Below are 20,844 nucleotides of genomic sequence, written 5' to 3'. Positions count from 1 at the left end.
CACTTCCTGTTGTCTCCTTCCGTTTGCAAGTAGGAGTCGTTTGTAAGTTAGATGTTTGAAAGTAGGGTCCTGCCCTATATACTCAGCAGAAATTTGGGCCTTAGGTGTTGCTGTGGCCACAACACTGTAAGCCCTCACAGGGCCCTGCTGTGAAATATTAGATCAAGAATTGTAATTACATGCCCCTGTTGAACAGGAGCTGAAAAATTAGGCCTTAGGCACTGGTGCTGGTGCCACAACACTGCAACCCCTCACAGACACTCTAGTTGGAACGCAGGAATGAGCCCTGCTGCAAAGTATTGCATCAAAAATTGTAATTACACGCCCCTGTTAGACATCCTCATGAGGACTTGGTGGAGCTAGGGAAGGAGTCACTGATGACGTTGAGCTGAGGGAAGAGGCCGCTGCTTTGCCAGACAAAGCACCCTGGGCATGGGTGAGAGAGGATGAGGAGGATGAGGACGGCTTGGTCATCCACTCGACCAAGTCTTCCGCATGTTGCGGCTCAACACGGCCAGCTGCCGAAAAAAAGGCCAAGCATGTCCCATGGCCACGTGCTGATGAGGATGCACCGTCTCCACGACCAGCACTAGACACAGAGCCTGCTTGCCCTCTCTTATTGGCTTGTGACTGTCTGCCTCTCCTTCTTGGCCTTCCAGACATACTAATGGCCTGTAGCTGCACTAAGCTGGGATAGAACACCTGTAATTTTCTTCAAGTAGCTTTATGTACTGTAACCAGACAAGCCTGCCTGTCAGTAGGAAGATAACAGGAACGGATCTAGCTGAACACTGTGAGCAGGACGCACTGTACTAAATGTAAATAGTCTAGCTGCCTGACCGTGGTACTAATAGGATCAAATAGAACACCTGTAATTTTCTTCAGGTAGCTTTATATACTGTAACCAGACAAGCCTGCCTGTCAGTAGGAAGATAACAGGAACGGATCTAGCTGAACACTGTGAGCAGGACGCACTGTACTAAATGTAAATAGTCTAGCTGCCTGACCGTGGTACTAATAGGATCAAATAGAACACCTGTAATTTTCTTCAGGTAGCTTTATATACTGTAACCAGACAAGCCTGCCTGTCAGTAGGAAGATAACAGGAACGGATCTAGCTGAACACTGTGAGCAGGACGCACTGTACTAAATGTAAATAGTCTAGCTGCCTGACCGTGGTACTAATAGGATCAAATAGAACACCTGTAATTTTCTTCAGGTAGCTTTATATACTGTAACCAGACAAGCCTGCCTGTCAGTAGGAATTTAACAGGAACGGATCTAGCTGAACACTGTGAGCAGGACGCACTGCACTAAATGTAAATAGTCTAGAAGATAACAGGAACGGATCTAGCTGAACACTGTGAGCAGGACGCACTGCACTAAATGTAAATAGTCTAGAAGATAACAGGAACGGATCTAGCTGAACACTGTGAGCAGGACGCACTGCACTAAATGTAAATAGTCTAGAAGATAACAGGAACGGATCTAGCTGAACACTGTGAGCAGGACGCACTGCACTAAATGTAAATAGCAGGAACGGCTCTAGCTGAACACTGTGCGCAGGACGCACTGCACTAAATGTAAATAGCAGGAACGGATCTAGCTGAACACTGTGAGCAGGACGCACTGCACTAAATGTAAATAGCAGGAACGGATCTAGCTGAACACTGTGAGCAGGACGCACTGCACTAAATGTAAATAGCAGGAACGGATCTAGCTGAACACTGTGAGCAGGACGCACTGCACTAAATGTAAATAGCAGGAACGGATCTAGCTGAACACTGTGAGCAGGACGCACTGCACTAAATGTAAATTGCAGGAACGGATCTAGCTGAACACTGTGAGCAGGACGCACTGCACTAAATGTAAATAGTCTAGAAGATAACAGGAACGGATCTAGCTGAACACTGTGAGCAGGACGCACTGCACTAAATGTAAATAGCAGGAACGGATCTAGCTGAACACTGTGAGCAGGACGCACTGCACTAAATGTAAATAGGAACGGATCTAGCTGAACACTGTGAGCAGGACGCACTGCACTAAATGTAAATAGCAGGAACGGATCTAGCTGAACACTGTGAGCAGGACGCACTGCACTAAATGTAAATTGCAGGAACGGATCTAGCTGAACACTGTGAGCAGGACGCACTGCACTAAATGTAAATAGTCTAGAAGATAACAGGAACGGATCTAGCTGAACACTGTGAGCAGGACGCATTGCACTAAATGTAAATAGCAGGAACGGATCTAGCTGAACACTGTGAGCAGGACGCACTGCATTAAATGTAAATAGTCTAGATAGAAGATAACAGGAACGGATCTAGCTAAACTGAATACAGTGTATATATATATATGCAACACCTGGGATGCATATATATACACAATACACTGTAAGTGCAGCTAACTGACTGACTGTTCTGCCTAATCTATCTAACTCAAATCAAATGACACTCTCTCTCTCTCTCTCTATCTCTCAGCACACCGGAACACACACTACACAGGGCCGCCGTGCAGGCGGCCTTATATAGTGTGGGGTGTGTACTAAATCCCCTGAGCCATAATTGGCCAAAGCCACCCTGGCTTTGGCCAATTACAGCTCTCTCTACTGACGGCGCTGTGATTGGCCAAGCATGCGGGTCATAGTGCATGCTTGGCCAATCATCAGCCAGCAATGCACTGCGATGCCGCAGTGAATTATGGGCCGTGACGCGCCACACGAATTTAGCGCGAACGGCCCATAACGTTCGCAATTCGGCGAACGATCGAACAGCCGATGTTCGAGTCGAACATGGGTTCGACTCGAACACGAAGCTCATCCCTACTCCACACATACATTGCACACTCATGATCCCTACCCTCAAGGAGCCCACAATCCAAGGTCCCCAAACTCACATTCATATACTAGGGCCAGTTTTGGACAGAAGCCAATTAACCTACCAGCATGTCTTTGGAGTGTGGCAGGAAACCGGAGTACCCGGAGTAAACCCATGCAGGCACGGGGAGAACATGCAAACTCCAGGCAGGTTGTGGTTGGGATTTGAACCAGTGACCCTTTTTACTGCTAGGTGAGAGTGTTACCCACTACACCACTGTGCCGCCACTTTAGATTTACAGAGAAAATCTAGAACCACTGCCCATGATCTGACGTTTGTGGTGATATCTCACATGCGCGTGTCTTTGTATGTGGGGACTGGGGCACTTTAATTTTTTTTTTTTTTTATCCCTTTTATTGCTGTCACAAGGAATGTAAACTTCCTTTGTGACAGCAATAGGTACGCGACAGCTACACTTTATGGAGAGAGCTGGGGTCTACAAGACCCCAAATCCTTCCTCTGCCTTTGAAAGCATGTCATTAATTCCGGGTTACCATTGCGAAGACCCGATCAAAGCCGACCCCGGTTTTGTATGGGTCTCCAACTAGCTGACGGATGTGCCGGCTAGTAGCTTTGGTAACCTGGTGGGACAGGAGAGCCCGAGAGAGCTGCAGGGGTGCCCCTCCCGCTGCTTGTAATAACAATCCAGCGGCTAGTTATTACAAGAGAGCTGACTATTGGCTCTAAAAAAAAAAAAAGGTATCGGGGTGATGCCTGCAGCTGCAACCTTACTCATCAGGATACATCCTGATGAGTAAGGTTTCTACCATCGAATGATTGTTAACACCATATTTTTAGATATTATTATAATTTTTTTTTTTTTAATTAAGGTAAATCTTAAGATCAAACCTCTTCTTTTTTTAGGACCTCCTTTGTAGTTTTTGTTGCTCTGTCAATGCTGCACACAAGGTAGAAAGTGAGTGAATTTCTAAAATGATTTACAGTGGGGACAGAAAGTATTCAGACCCCCCTTCAAGTTTTCACTCTTTGTTACATTGCAGCCATTTGCTAAAATCATTTAAGTTCATTTTTTTCCTCATTAATGTACACACAGGACCCCATATTGACAGAAAAAACACAGAATTGTTGACATTTTTGCAGATTTATTAAAAAAGAAAAACTGAAAAATCGCATGGTCCTAAGTATTCAGACCCTTTGCTCGGTATTTAGTAGAAGCACCCTTTTGATCTAATACAGCCATGAGTCTTTTTGGGAAAGATGCAACAAGTTTTTCACACCTGGATTTGGGGATCCTCTGCCATTCCTCCTTGCAGATCCTCTCCAGTTCTGTCAGGTTGGATGGTAAACGTTGGTGGACAGCCATTTTAAGGTCTCTCCAGAGATGCTTAATTGGGTTTAAGTCAGGGCTCTGGCTGGGCCATTCAAAAACAGTCGCGGAGTTGTTGTGAAGCCACTCCTTCGTTATTTTAGCTGTTTGCTTAGGGTCATTGTCTTGTTGGAAGGTAAACCTTTGGCCCAATCTGAGGTCCTGGGCACTCTGGAGAAGGTTTTCGGCCAGGATATCCCTGTACTTGGCCACATTCATCTTACCCTCGATTGCAACCAGTCGTCCTGTCCCTGCAGCTAAAAAACACCCCCACAGCATGATGCTGCCACCACCATGCTTCACTGTTGGGACTGTATTGGACAGGTGATGAGCAATGCCTGGTTTTCTCCACACATACCACTTAGAATTAAGGCCAAAAAGTTCAAATCTTGGTCTCATCAGACCAAAGAATTTTATTTCTCACCATCTTGGAGTCCTTCAAGTATTTTTTAGCAAACTCCATGCGGGCTTTAATGTGTCTTGCACTGAGGAGAGGCTTCTGTCGGGCCACTCTGCCATAAAGCCCCGACTGGGGGAGGGCTGCATTGATGGTTGACTTTCTACAACTTTCTCCCATCTCCCGACTGCATCGCTGGAGCTCAGCCACAGTGATCTTTGGGTTCTTCTTTACCTCTCTCACCAAGGCTCTTCTCCCCCAATAGCTCAGTTTGGCCGGATGGCCAGCTCTAGGAAGGGTTCTGGTCGTCCCAAACGTCTTCCATTTAATGATTATGGAGGCCACTGTGTTCTTAGGAACCTTAAGTGCAGCAGAAATGTTTTGTAACCTTGGCCAGATCTGTGCCTTGCCACAATTCTGTCTCTGAGCTCTTCAGGCAGTTCTTTTGACCTCATGATTCTCATTTGCTCTGACATGCACTGTGAGCTGTAAGGTCTTATATAGACAGGTGTGTGGCTTTCCTAATCAAGTCCAATCAGTATAATCAAACACAGTGTCCATTGACACACAGAATGGGGTTTAGCCCCACCTCCTGCTTTCTCCTCACTGACTCTCACTGCTGTGTTTGAGCCAATGAGTAAGGAGAGAGCAGCTGCTCTCGTGCACATCACTGAGTTGAGATGGGGCTCAAGTAAGTATTGGGGGAGCTGTACACAGAATGTTTCTAACCTTCATGCATAGAATTAGGGCTGCTGATAGAAATCACGGGGCTCTGTACAGACTTCCTGACAGAGCGCCCCCCCCCTCCAAAAATATCAAATGATTTGTTTGCTAAAATGCAACACCCACGATGCTATGCTTTGCAGCCATGGCAGAAGTTATACCCCTGTTAAACAAGACCCATTTAAGTGATCAGCAGCACAAAGGCAATATCTGCACCCCTATAGTGAGCGATCGGTACAGAGTGAGAGAGAGTGGGGGGTGGGAGAAAGAGGGGGTGAGAGAGAGGGTGGAGATATAGAGATTGAGAGGGAGGAGAGAGAGAGTAAGATGTAGGAGAGAGAAAGAGGGAGACATAGGGGGTGAGAGAGATGGAGGGGGATGAGGGAGAGGCAAATGAGGGAGGGAAAGATGGGGTGAGAGAGAGGGGCTGAGGGGTGAGAGAGAGGTAAAAGGGGGTCAGAGAGATAGGGGTGAGAGAGAGAGATGGGGGGGAAGAAGGGGATGTGAGTGAGAGGGGTGGGGGATGGGAGCATGAGAAAGGGGAAAAGGGAGTGGGGTGAGTGAGAGTGGGATGAGAAGGGGATGAGAGAGAGGGGTTAGAGAGAAAGGGATGAGAGGGAGAAGTAGAGGAAGAGGGGGTGAGAGACAGAGGGGGTGTGGGAGAGAGGGGTGTTAGAAAGAGAGAGATGGGTGAAAGAGAAGGGGTGAGAGGGGAGTGAGAGGGGGTTAGAGAGTAAAAGAGGGGAAGAGAGAGGTGGTTGAGGGGGGGGTTGAGAGAGGGGGGTGAGAGAGAGGGGATGTTGGTGAAAGGGGGTGAGAGAGAGAGGGGGTGTTGGTGAAAGGGGGTGAGAGAAACAGAGAGGAGGTGAGAGAGAGAGGGGGTGGGTGAGAGAGGGTGAGAGGGAGTGGGGTGTCTGCAGTCCCTCCCTCCTGTGTCCCTCTGTCCCAATCCATGTCTGTGGGTAGGTGTGTGTAATGCCCAGTACCTTCCTGCTAGCAGTAGGAGGACGTTCATGACCATCAGCAGGCAGGGTCCGTTCTCATTCTGGTGACGATGGGGGTGCTGTGCTGCTCTCCTTCCAATGGATCCATTTAGTGTGATAGCTGGACTGCCCAACGTCTCCTGCACATCCTCATCTTCTGGGCCCGTCCTTGCTGCTCACATTTCCCAGGGGCCTCTGTCTGTGAGGCCGCCCAGTCGCCTTGTGGAGATGGTACTCAGAGCTGGGTGCTGTCACCTTGCCAGTGCTCCGAGGCCTCCGCTCCCTGCTTCCCACCACTGGACCTGGACGCTCCATGACCTTGCCCCGTGCCCTCAGGCAGTGCCGACTACCCGATGGGTCAGTACGCCCCTGCCTGTAACCAATATATATTTAAATCCTGAGATGAAAAGAGAACTTTATTTATCTTGTAGATAGCAACATCTATATTTGCGAAAACACAGTGTAGCGATGAGAAACATCAAAAATACAACAAACTAAAAGTGCATTAAAAATGTGTAAACATAAAATGCTAATGTATACAGGAAAAATAATAATATATGCAAAAAAATTATTTATAATGATAAAGTCCAGTAACTGAACCCATGATAACGTGAAATCACCACAAAAGTGAGCTCATTTGAGCAAATGTCCACAAATGTGAAAGACTTGAGATCAACTCTTAAAATGGCACTTAGAATAGTGAAAAAGACTGTGACTGGTCGCTGAGATGCCAAAAATAGTATATCTTCCATCAAGAAAGTATAGATGTATACTCTTACCAGACGGAGTGGACCCACATGCCAGCGGGATGTGGGACATGCCAGTAAGGATGATGAAAAACAAAAAGGCTCCATATGGTGCAGGTCAAAAGGGGGATTGATTGTAAGAATTACATACATCGAATCATAGATGTGTACAAAATTGTGATCACAAAAGTTAAGAGCAATGTGGGGAGCAGTAAAATGCAAGCCCGACGTGTTTCACCCCAATGGACTTCAACTGGGGCATATCGATCAATATCTACATTTACAGATCAGCACAATAATCCCAGAGAGGTATATCTCCCCCCAAGGAGCAGCAAGGACAAAGGATATACATACCTAATAGAGATTAAGTGTCATGTTTATAATTGAACATTATATAAAGAAAACAGGAATAAATGGAATAGTTGTTACATTTTACAGTGCCTTTGCTATTTAAATCAATACATCTTTTGAAAAGCAATTTAAAATAGTTAAAAAACAATTGATTCAGTGCAGGCATCAATCATTCAGACACAGCTTTGTAAACACAGTAGAGCGATTTGCTGATTAGTGTTTTAGATGACACTGTTCTTCATATAGTGAAGTACCATACTGTTTGTGTAAGGCAGCCTTTCTCAACCAGGGTTCCTTCAGAGGTTGCCAGGGGTTCCTTGCGCATTGACCAGGGGTGGCCCATCCATTAAGGGCGCACAGGCGCCGCCTCCCCTGTCCTTGCCTCCACCACCCCCTATCCATATGTCCGACCCTTTTCAGGACACCGGGCGCATGAATTACAGTGGCGGAGGTGTTTTTTGAAGCACCGATTAGAGCCAGAGGCTTTAATAGGCTTCAAAATAGGGTGGACTCCGAGCCCACCCAGGTGTGTTAGAATAGCGAATGAATATTCACTATTCTTGCCTCTCCGCCAATCAGGAAGCGTAGGTCTGAGACACGTTTCCCGAATGGCCAAAAGGAGAAGCATTCCAATTGGCCTAGGAGGAGGAGGGAGGAGAAACACGGCGGAAGTCGCCGTTATACCGAGGAGAGTAAGGGAAGACGCCGCAAGGAAACGCTGCAGCAAGAGAAGCCGCAGTGAGCCGCAGTGATGCCGAGGAGGAGAGCAGGGGAAGGGGTAAAGCCGTTGCCCATCAGGAAGCGCTGTCCACTATAGATGGAGGGTGCCAGGCTCCTGACCGACTGACCAACCGGACCGGTGGGGGTGCGGGTTACCTGACCGCCCCTCTCCCCCCCCAAAATTTTTTTTTTACCACCAGCCGCCACTGCCAATGACAAAGTCCTGACTGTCAAGTAAATAACCACTGATCTCAGTTATCTTTTAGGTAGACATGTGCACTGCCAAAAAATTAGTTTTCATTTCATTTGTTTATTTATTTGTTTTTTTTTCGTTTTTCGGGTCATTGGTTAATCTGAATAAATTCATAACTTCAGAAAAATTTGAATTCGTTATGTTCCATTCTTTTAGATGCAGTATTCGGAAATCTGAAAATCCGAAATAATAACTAACTAACTAACTAATAATACCTAACTATTAAATTATAAGTATTGGAATTTCCATTCAAATTTGGCTGTTTGTAAACGTAACGAATACTAAATTATCCGAAGTTACGAATTATCCGAAATAACGAATGCCGCAATCTAAATGAGTGTAACGTAACCAATTAATAATAATAAATAATAATAATAAAAAGGTTTTTTTATTATTTATTATTATTATTATTATTGTTAATTCATTATGTTCCATTGGTTTAGATGCGGCATTCGTTATTTCGGATAATTCATAACTTCGGATAAATTCATATTCGTTACGTTCACTAACAGCCAAATTTGAAAGGAAATTCCAATACCTATAATTTAACAGTTAGTAATAGTTATTATTAGTCAGTTATTTTTCGGATTATAGAATTTTTTGGTTTTCGTTCTTATTTTTGGATTTTCGTTCTTTTGAATTTTTGGATTTTCGAATTTGCGAATTTACAAATTTTTGAATTTACAAATTTTCAAAAAAATTAGTTAACCACTTCAGCCCCGGAAGGATTTACCCCCTTCCTGACCAGAGCACTTTTTACAATTTGGCACTGTGTCGCTGTAACTGCTAATTGCGCGGTCATGCAATGCTGTACCCAAACTAAATTTGCATCCTTTTCTTCCCACAAATAGAGCTTTCTTTTGATGGTATTTGATCACCTCTGCGGTTTTTATTTTTTGCGCTATAAACGGAAAAAGACCGAAAATTTTGAAAAAAAATGATATTTTCTACTTTTTGTTATAAAAAAAAATCCAATAAACTCAATTTTAGTCATACATTTAGTCAAAATATATTCGGCCACATGTCCTTGGTAAAAAAAAAGTCAATAAGCGTATATTTATTGGTTTGCGCAAAAGTTATTGCGTCTACAAACTAGGCTACATTTTCTGGAATTTACACAGCTTTTAGTTTATGACTGCCTATGTCATTTCTTGAGGTGCTAAAATGGCAGGGCAGTACAACCCCCCCCCAAATGACCCCATTTTGGAAAGTAGACACCCCAAGGAAATTGCTGAGAGGCATGTTGAGCCCATTGAATATTAATTTTTTTTGTCCCAAGTGATTGAATAATAATAAAAAAAATTTACAAAAAGTTGTCACTAAATGATATATTGCTCTCACAGGCCATGGGCATATGTGCAATTGCACCCCAAAATACATTTAGCTGCTTCTCCTGAGTATGGGGATACCACATGTGTGGGAATTTTTGGGAGCCTAGCCGCGTACGGGGCCCCGAAAACCAATCACCGCCTTCAGGATTTCTAAGGGCGTAAATTTTTGATTTCACTCTTCACTGCCTATCACAGTTTCGAAGGCCATGGAATGCCCAGGTGGCACAACCCCCCCCCCAAATGACCCCATTTTGGAAAGTAGACACCCCAAGCTATTTGCTGAGAGGCATGGTGAGTATTTTGCAGCTCTTATTTGTTTTTGAAAATGAAGAAAGACAAGAAAAACATTTTTTTTTTCTTTTTTCAAGTTTCAAAACTTTGTGACAAAAAGTGAGGTCTGCAAAATACTCACTATACCTCTCAGCAAATAGCTTGGGGTGTCTACTTTCCAAAATAGGGTCATTTGGGGGGGGGGGGGGTTTGTGCCACCTGGGCATTCCATGGCCTCCGAAACTGTGATAGGCAGTGAAGAGTGAAATCAAAAATTTACGCCCTTAGAAAGCCTGAAGGTGGTGCTTGGTTTTCGGGGTCCCGTACACAGCTAGGCTCCCAAAAAGTCTCACACATGTGGTACCCCATACTCAGGAGAAGCAACAGAATGTATTTTGGAGTGTAATTTCACATATTCCCATGGCATGTTTGAGCAATATATCATAATATATCATTTAGTGACAACTTTGTGCAAAAAAAAAAAAAAAATTTGTCTTTTTCCCGCAACTTGTGTCACAATATAAAATATTCCATGAACTTGACATGCCTCTCAGCAAATAGCTTGGGGTGTCTACTTTCCAAAATGGGGTCATTTGGGGGGGTTTTGAACTGTCCTGGCATTTTATGCACAACATTTAGAAGCTTATGTCACACATTACCCACTCTTCTAACCACTTGAAGACAAAGCCCTTTCTGACACTTTTTGTTTACATGAAAAAATTATTTTTTTTTGCAAGAAAATTACTTTGAACCCCCAAACATTATATATTTTTTTAAAGCAAATGCCCTACAGATTAAAATGGTGGGTGTTTCATTTTTTTTTTCACACAGTATTTGCGCAGCGATTTTTCAAATGCATTTTTTTGGGAAAAAACACACTTTTTAAAATTTGAATGCACTAAAACACACTATATTGCCCAAATGTTTGATGAAATAAAAAATATGATCTTAGGCTGAGTACATGGATACCAAACATGACATGCTTTAAAATTGCGCACAAATGTGCAGTGGCGGCAAACTAAATACATTTTTAAAAGCCTATACAGGTTACCACTTTAGATTTACAGAGGAGGTCTACTGCTAAAATTACTGCCCTCGATCTGACCTTCGTGGTGATACCTCACATGCATGGTGCAATTGCTGTTTACATTTGACGCCTTAGCGCGAGAGCAGGGGGGGACAGGGGTGCTTTTTTTTTTTTTTTTTTTTTTTTTGCTTTCTCTTCTTATTTTTAAACTGTTCCTTTCATTTTTTTTTTTTTTTTATAATTTTTATTGTTATCTCAGGAAATGTAAATATCCCCTATGATAGCAATAGGTAGTGACAGGTACTCTTTTTTGAAAAAATTGGGATCTATTAGACTCTAGATCTCTCCTCTGCCCTCAAAGCATCTGACCACACCAAGATCGGTGTGATAAAATGCTTTCCCAATTTCCCAATGGCGCTGTTTACATCTGGCAAAATCTAAGTCATGAAATGCTCGTAGCTTCCGGTTTCTTAGGCCATAGAGATGTTTGGAGCCACTCTGGTCTCTGATCAGCTCTATGGTCAGCTGGCTGAATCACCGGCTGCATTCTCAGGTTCCCTGTTGAGACAGGAGAGCCAGAGAAAAACACGGAAGACAGTGGGGGGGGGGCATTCCCTCCCACTGCTTGTAAAAGCAGTCTAGAGGCTAATTAGCCACTAGGATTGCTTTTACATGAAAGCTGACCTCTGGCTGAAAAGAATGATACCAAGATGATACCTAAACCTGCAGGCATCATTCTGGTATAACCACTCAAGTCGTGAATGGCGTACCTGAAGACAAAAAAATGGTTAGCAATAAAACACAGTAAACGGTAAAGTATAAAAAATTGCATACCTGAAAAGTAAACATGATAAAACATAATAACAATAAAACATTGCAGAATAGAATACAGTAAAAAAGAGCAGAACAATAGAGAGAGAATAGAGAGAGAGAACAATAAAACGACAACTATTTTTTTATTTTATATATTTTCTTGTGTATTTGGGGTTTTTTTTCACTTTTTTTTGTAGCTGTAACTTTTATAACTGTAACCAGTTCCAGGTTCGGGTCTCTCAAAATGCGATGGCATCTTGGGAGACCCTGTGAAAGTGTGCCTAGTCTGTGCAATGCTGTACGCTACGCTAATACTCAACTAGTGTATGGTAGCGTTCAAAACATTCACCAATGCAAAGACCAGGATTGTCAGGACAGGAGGGACAATAATAGCGGGTGTCACGCCTATATCCGCGCTTGCTGTAGACACGACATCTTTTTGGGGGGGGTTCGTTGGGTAGGGGTACTCGGGAGGACATAAAGAAAATGCCTCTCATGCAGCCGACTGCATTTGGTTGGGGATGTGAATGGGGGAAGTACGGGTGCTGCAGAAGTGGTGGGTTCCCAATTATTAGGATTGGCGAATGGAGCAGGAGGGGCATTATGGGCACAACGGGCCTGTGTTTGTCTTCTTCTTGGTGGCAGCGGGACACTACTTGTGCTTGCCACCTCACCAGCTCGAACTGCACTTATGGGACTCGCCACGTCACAAAGTGTTACTGCAGTGCTGGTTTGACTACAACCGGGGTGTACTAGGCCACTGGCGCTTGCCAGTTCACCAAAACACTACCAAAAAAACTGTTAGCGATCGCAGGGATCAGGCCTGACTCTGCGAACGCTGCAGTTATGTGTTTAGTGTTTTGTAAGTGACAGTGATCGATCAATACTGCACTTGGGTGGGCTGGGCTGGGCCGGGCGGAGGGGCAAAACGCAGGTGCTAGCAGGTATCTGAGCTGACCCCGCTAACACTGCCTTTTTGGGAACCCCAAACTGCTGGGGACGCTAGTATAGATCTGATCGGATCAGATATTGATCCGTTCAGATACTATACCACTAAGGGAGGTGTACAGTGCGTGGGTGTTAGCGGTACTGTCGCTAACCTGACGCTGCCTGGGGCTGGTGCTTGCCAGTTCACCAAAACGCTACAAAAAAAACCTGTTAGCGATCGCAGGGATCAGGCCTGACTCTGCGAACGCTGCAGTTATGTGTTTGGTGTTTTGCAAGTGACAGTGATCGATCGATACTGCACTTGGGTGGGCTGGGCTGGGCCGGGCGGAGGGGCAAAACGCAGGTGCTAGCAGGTATCTGGGCTGATCCCGCTAAAACTGCGCTTTTGGGAACCCTAAACTGCTAGGGACGCTAGTATAGATCTGATCGGATCAGATATTGATCCGTTCAGATACTATACCACTAAGGGAGGTGTACAGTGCGTGCGTGGGTGTTAGCGGTGCTGGTGCTAACCTGACGCTGCTTGGGGCTGGTGCTTGCCAGTTCACCAAAACGCTACAAAAAAAACTGTTAGCGATCGCAGGGATCAGGCCTTACTCTGCGAACGCTGCAGTTATGCGTTTAGTGTTTTGTAAGTGACAGTGATCGATCGATACTGCACTTGGGTGGGCTGGGCTGGGCCGGGCGGAGGGGCAAAACGCAGGTGCTAGCAGGTATCTGGGCTGATCCCGCTAATACTGCGTTTTTGGGAACCCTAAACTGCTGGGGACGCTAGTATACTATACTATAATATACAATACTATACCACTAAGGGAGGCGTATGCTGCGTGCGTGGGTGTTAGCGGTACTGGCGCTAATCTGACTCTGCCTGGGGCGACGCATATCACCACCGGGCTATCAGGGGGCTAAACCTTTATTAGGTAATAAACGGCGGGTGCCCTGACACTATAAAAAATAAACTAACTAACCAGCGTCACCCGTAACAGTTATACGGTGATCACTGGTGAAAGGGTTAACTAGGGGCAACCAAGGGGTTAAAACCTTTATTAGGTAGTATACGGGGGTCCCTGACGCTATAAAACGCTGACGGCGAACCTAAATATTTGCCTCCCTAACTAGCGTCACCAATGACACTAATACAGCGATCAGAAAAATGATCGCTTAGCGACACTGGCGACGGGGGGTGATCAAGGGGTTAAAACTTTATTAGGGGGGTACCCTAGACCTAAAGGGGGCTAATACTAACTGCCCTACCACACTGTCACAAACTGACACCTATGCAGTAATCAGAAAAAAAAAACTGCTTGGTGTCAGTGTGACGGGGGGGGGGGGGAGGGGTGATTAGGGGGTAATCAGGGGGTGATCGGGGGTGTAATGTGTGCCTGGCATGTTCTACTGTGTGTGTGTGTGTGTTGTGCACTCACTTGGATGTCTTCTCTCCTCGGCGCCGGAACGGAAAATACCGAGCCGAGGAGAGATGACATCATTTCGTTTGCTGCTGTCATATACAGCAGCAGAGAAATGATTTCATTGGCCGGAAGCGATCGGGAGGGGGTGGCCACGAATGGATGGCCTCCCCCTCATGTCTCATCGCTGGGGGAGAAATGCCGACCACCTCGGGCACTGGGGAGGGGTCCGATCGGACCCCCCGCCTGCGAGAGGCAGATCACGTACAGGTATGTGATTCTGCCTGCCCGTGCCATTCTGCCCACGTATATCGTCGTGAGGCGGTCAGCAACTGGTTAAACAGGTTTTCGTTATTAGAATATTTCCGAATTAACTAATTTGTTGAATTTCATCAAAAAACTAATTCGGAATGAAACAAGTATATCTCTCATTAGTGTCCACTTGTGTCATGGGCGGAGACCTCAAAGTTCTCCCATATAGAAGAGTGTATTGCTCTCATGGTTCAGAGATGCAGGATCTCCCAATCCATGGATAGTGTAGGACCCATTAATCATGGGGTACTTCGTCGCAGTAAGTGGGCTTAACACCATATAGCAATATGGTGTGACCAAATGCCCATATTTTTTGATAATTTTTGAAATTGACTAGGTGTTTTAAACTAGCCTTGCTGGAGGTAAATGTCTTTTTTGCATGTGTGCGCTGTAATATTTTGCTCTGCTGTATGGTCTTATGGCTGCACCAGCTTTAATGCATCTTTTATGGTGTTCCCCCCAAATATCTTGTTTGTCTATTGTATGGATTCTGACCAAATCCTTTTGGGTGAGGAGCACCCCACTCTCTAATTAAGTACCTCTCATTAGTGTCCACTTGTGTCATGGGTGGAGACCTCAAAGTTCTCCCATATAGAGGAGTGTATTGCTCCCATGGTTCAGAGAAGCAGGATCTCCCAATCTATGGATAGTGTAGGACCCACTAATCATGGGGTACTTTGTCGCAGTAAGTGGGATTAGCACCATATAGCAATATGGTGTGACCAAATCCCCATATTTTTTGATAATATTTTTTGAAAATGTCTAGGTGTTTTAAACTAGCCTTGCTGGAGGTAAATGTCTTTTTTGCATGTGTGTGCTGTAATATTTTGCTCCCCTTTAGGGAAATGCACCATCTCTTATTTTCCTGTTTACTGTTATCACTTTGGAGGGATTTCCTCTCTCTTCCTGCTTGGGCTATGGTGCAGGAAGTGAATGGAAATCTTCCACATGGTACCCACATGGCAAGAAAGAGAAAAAACTAACAGGATTACTCTATCAAAAAAGAAAAAACTGCCTTTAGTTTTACATTAATAATACTGACCACTAAAAATGTAGTAACAACATTGTCTCTATACCATCTCCATTGCATGGAAAACCACAAGTCTAATGCTGCGTACACGCGATCGGACTTCTCGTCGGAAAAAGATATGATGGCTTTTCCGACGGGATTCCGCTCAAGTTTGCCTTGCATACACACGGTCACGCAAAAGTTTGCTGAACTTTCGACCGTCAAGAACAAGGCGACATACAACACTACGACAAGCCGAGAAAAATAAGTTCAATACTTCTGAGCATGCGTCGAATTGTTTCCGAGCATGCGTAGGAATTTTGCACGTCGGAATTGCCACAGACGATCACATTTTCGGATAGGAACTTTTTCCGACTGAAAAATTAAGAACATGCTCTCAATCTTTTGCTGCCTGGAATTCGGCCAGCAAAAGGCTGATGGAGCATACACACATTCGCATTTTCCGAAGAAAAGCTCTAATCAGTCTTTTGCTGGCCGAAATTCTGATCGTGTGTACGTGGCATTACACACTTACACAAAAAATAATAATATGACTGTTGGAAGTTCACATTGGATTATTAGACAACATAGAACAAGTAGCCAAGAGTTAAGCAGCTGATGTCTGCACCAAAATTGTTCTACCATGATCTCTCAGAAGTCTGTAGATGTTTCCAGGAGATACAAAAGAACAGTTATGTCAAGAGTTATGCATTACATACATCTTCACTGGCTGTCAACCCTAGCAGATAATTATGTTACGAATTTGCTGTTTCTGGATTCTGTTTTTAGGGCCAGTTCACACTAAAATTTCTGCGTTCAGGATGCATTTCTGCATGCACATTTTTTGATGAGCTCTAATGTGGTTTTTATGTGTTTTTGATGCGTTCCAATGCATTTTTATCCCTCTTTGTTTTTTTCATGTCAGTTGAGGACATGTGCTTTCTGATGCGTTTTTGATAGATTTGGCCACGTTCCAGATGCACTCCGTACTGAAAAAATACAACATGTTCTACTTTTGTTGACTGCACTGAAAAGCACTGCATTGGTGTGAACTAGAGCAATTGGAATCCATGTTAAATACTGTCCATGCCTTTTTGATAAGAATCAAAACACACTGGACTGCATCTGGTGTGAACCATCCCGTAGAGTGATGAGATTGTGAAAACTAAGACCCGTTTATGGTCCTGCAAAGCCAAAATTCAAAGTTGTCTGTTTTTTTAATGCCGCGTACACACGATCAGACATTCTGACAACAAAATCCTGGATTTATTTCTGACGGATGTTGGCTCAAACTTGTCTTGCATACACACGGTCGCACAAATGTTTTCGGAAATTCCGAACGTCAAAAACGCGATGACGTACAACACGTACGACGAGCCGAGAAAAATTAGGTTCAATAGCCAGTGTGGCTCTTCTGCTTGATTCCGAGCATGCGTGGAATTTTGTGCATTGGAATTGTGTACACATGATCGAAATTTCCGACAACGGATTTTGTTGTCGGAAAATTTGAGGACCAGCTCTCAAATTTTTGTTGTCGGAAATTCCGACAACAAATGTCCGATGGAGCCTACACACGGTCGGAATTTCCAAGCTCACATGGAACATTTGTTGTCGGAAATTCCGACCGTGTGTATGCGGCTTTATACTTATGACTTGACATTCACTGCACAAAAGTCCATCAAACACTACAAAGAACTTTAGTCTCCAGAATGACAAACTTTACATATGATACATTTTAACTGAAAAATCATAGTAGGTTTTCAGAAAATTAAAAATTAAACGCTGGACAACAAAAGTTTTGCTTTCTGAAAAACGTTTAGTGATTAGGATAGATCTCTTCCAACTGAACGCCAATGTAATTTCAGAATGGCTATATAATATAGGAATCTTGAGAGATAAGAATGAACTTTTAATGACTTTTATTGTATTGTATCACATATTGTTTCCATTTCCATTCCATATTTGTTCTTCCATTGTGGCAATGTCCTTGTGAAACCTTTCCTCATGTTTGTCATTGACTGCACCTAGATTTTTGGGAATCTCCAAGTTGTGATTGCAGAAAATTAATCTTCATTGACATTCACACTTCACAGTCATGTATGCCATAGGAAGTTTGTCAACCAGCGGAATTTGGTTTTGTGCTCTGTAGTTGCTAAGGAAAATTCTCCATGACTTCCTTGAAACCTTTTTAGGTTTTTTTGTCTGACCCCACTAAAAGATTTTCAAACCGCTTGTCATTTAAGACATATCTGATCTGTCATCCAACAAAAATGCCTTCTTCATTTTGGCATCAGGTATTCTTGGAAACATCTGTCTCAAATAACAAAAACCTTCACCTTCCTTGTTCGCTGTTTTCATGAAATTCTTCAGCAGTTCCAGTTTTATGTGAAGTGGAGACAAAACGTATTTGCCGGGTCAACAAGTGGTTATGTGCTATCAGAGGCATAATTAGATCCTTCAGGGCCCAGTGCAAAAAACCATGAAGAGCCCCTCTAACCCCCCCACCCCTTCCATCAAAGCCATGGGCTTCCAGTTTTGGGAAGGTATCCATGGACAGCCTCTCATGTCATCAGCTGATCGCGTGTAAACAGACTTGCCAGTTATCAGCAGTCCTTTCTTCCCACGATGTGTCTGTTTGAGGAAAGGAGAGCCATTAACCAGAAAGACTGTCAGTGCTTTGTTTACACTGATAATCAGAGTACTGATCATCAGTGCCATGATGATCAGTGCAGCCTCATCAGTGCCCATCAATGCCGACTATCAGTGCTTATTAATACCACTTATCAGTGCCCATCTGTGCTGCCTATCAGTGCCACTTATCAGTGCCACCTATCAGTGCTCATAAGTGCTATCAGTGCTGTCCATCAGTGCTCATCAATGATGCCACCTATCAGTGCCTATCAGTGCCACATATCAGTGCTCATCAATTCCCCCTATCAGTGCCCTTTAGTGCCACTTATCAGTGCTCATCAATAGCCTCTATCACCCCCTATCCAAGCTGCAGAGCCACTGCTTTCAGATCTCCACAGATATTCCAGTTGTACTTGGTGTACTGGATGTGCTTCAACAGTTCTGTGTTTTCATGTTTCTTTTATGTGTGCAACATAGCCAATGAGTATTGAAGTGTGCACCCAGTCAACCTTGAGGCTTAACACTGATGAATCAATAAAGAGACACCATTCTAGTGGGTCATGCTCACAACCCAAAGCTGTGAACAAATCATCAATGTCAGTACAGAAAACGAGATTGTTAACCCGTGCATAGAAATTTGCTAAATAACTGTGGCAGCTTTGAAAGGCAAAGATTTTTGTACCTGGTGAAACACAATCCTTGTAGTTTTGAACTCAATAGCTCTGTTTGATTTGGACAAACCCAAGTCCCTGAAGTTACCTGACTTTACTTGATCAGTTAAATTACAGGTTATTTTCATGATTAGCAGCAAAAAATCTATAAGATACACTTAAAAGTGTTCAGAAAGCAAAATGCTGTTCCTTGTGGTATAGGTATCATCATGATTTATGCAAAGGCTATACAGGAAATGGGTACAGGGATGAATCTAGAGAGAGATTCTTTTTTTTTTTTTTTTATACTGGAAACCTTTCTTTAGGCCTGGGACATACACCTTCTACAATGTCATGTCTGCAAAAGCTGCTTACTACTGATCTTTCATAATTGAAACTTATACACTGTTCTCATCAAATGAGTTTATTATTTTTTAAATATATCAAACATTGACAAATTGAGTACATACAAGGATGGCGGTACAATATTCAAATAGCAATAAAGCTAAACATCGATTTATGAACAGGATGAGTGCATAACAATGTAAAAATGTAACGCGTAGAGCAACACATAAACCAATAAACTATTACCGGTACATCAAAAGCATTAGAAAATCCCATCAGAAGGAAAAAAGTGAGCTAGTTACTATTGGTTTATTTTGCAAGAGCAGTAATAAGGAGATCAATCTAATAGGAATATATTAAAAACAGAAGAGATAATGTGTATATAAATACCACACAATATTAAAAGAAATGTAGAAAACAAAAAATAGAAGTATAGTCAAGGCAAATAGAGTAAAATTACCAAGGCAATAATAGTGTGTCATGAAAGACGGGAGGTAAACAATGCCAGATTTTCCTAAATTGACCAATTCGATCTCTTTCGATTGCTTCCATTTTAGCATGAATAGGAGCTTTATTAGTTCTGTGTATGGTTTCAGCTAGAATTAAATTATTAGTTTTCCATGCCTTAGCAATGGTTTGTTTTGCGGCTGTTAGGAGCTGTAAAGAAGGCAAAATTGATTCTGTGTTATTCCAATCAGGTTTAATAGGGCTGTAGTAGGATTGGGCTGTATAGGTGTTTTGAAGATTTTGGAGGCTAAGTCAAAAACTGCCTTCCAGAATTTTTGGGCAATTAGGCAATCACACCAAATATGAAGTTGAGTGCCAGACTCTGAACAGTCGCGAAAATAAGCTCCAGGGTAATCACAAGCATATTTCAGTATTCTAGCGGGGACCAAATACCAACGGGTTATCACCTTAAAGTTAGTTTCCACAGCAACAATATTAGAAGAAGCAGACTTAGTGGCAGACGATATGCTAGACAATTCAGTAGCATTAAATGGGCACTTAAGGTCTAGTTCCCATTTGGAGACATATGAGGGGGACCAGTGTTAGTACTAGCTAAAATTTGCTTATAGAGAAACTAAACAAGTCCGCTAGCATGATGGTCAGAAATACATATGCGTTCAAAATGCGACATCTGGGAGTTGGAATTGAGATAAGTTTGGAAAAAATTTTTGATTTGCAAATATCGGAACAGTTCAGATTTATGAAGTCCAAATGTATCACACAAAGTAGGAAAAGAAGGTAAAAGAAGGAATAGAAGGTATGGAGGAGGCAGATACCAAATTATATAAATGGGATAAATTAGCTGTATTCCATGCTTTGAAAGAATTAGGAGCAATCCAGGCAGGGTAAAAAGCGGGATTTTTAACAAAAGAAAGGAGCGGTAAATGAGGAGATTGAAGGCCAAGAGAAGTTTTGAATCTGTCCCAGATGGATAAAGAATGTTTTGTGATAGGATTGCAAATAAAAGTACGATCAGTTGTATTCCTAGGTATGGAAGCCTATGAGGTGTCCAAGAGAAGGGCAGTGAATCTTTAGCAAGCTGAAGGTCTGAAGGAGGCAGGAAAATGTTGATTTTTGATAGTTAACTGTTAAGCCCAAAATGTGTGCAAAACGGTTTAGGACAGAGATTAGGTGCTGTGATATGGGGAGATGACATGAAGAGTAAGATGTCATCTGCAAAAAGATATGCTTTATAATGATATCCAGCTAATTCAATAAT

This window comes from Aquarana catesbeiana, linkage group LG02 (assembly GCF_042186555.1).
Source record: "Aquarana catesbeiana isolate 2022-GZ linkage group LG02, ASM4218655v1, whole genome shotgun sequence".
NCBI lineage: Eukaryota > Metazoa > Chordata > Amphibia > Anura > Ranidae > Aquarana > Aquarana catesbeiana.
The sequence above is the reverse complement of the archived record's forward strand: the minus strand, read 5'-3'. Positions refer to the sequence as shown.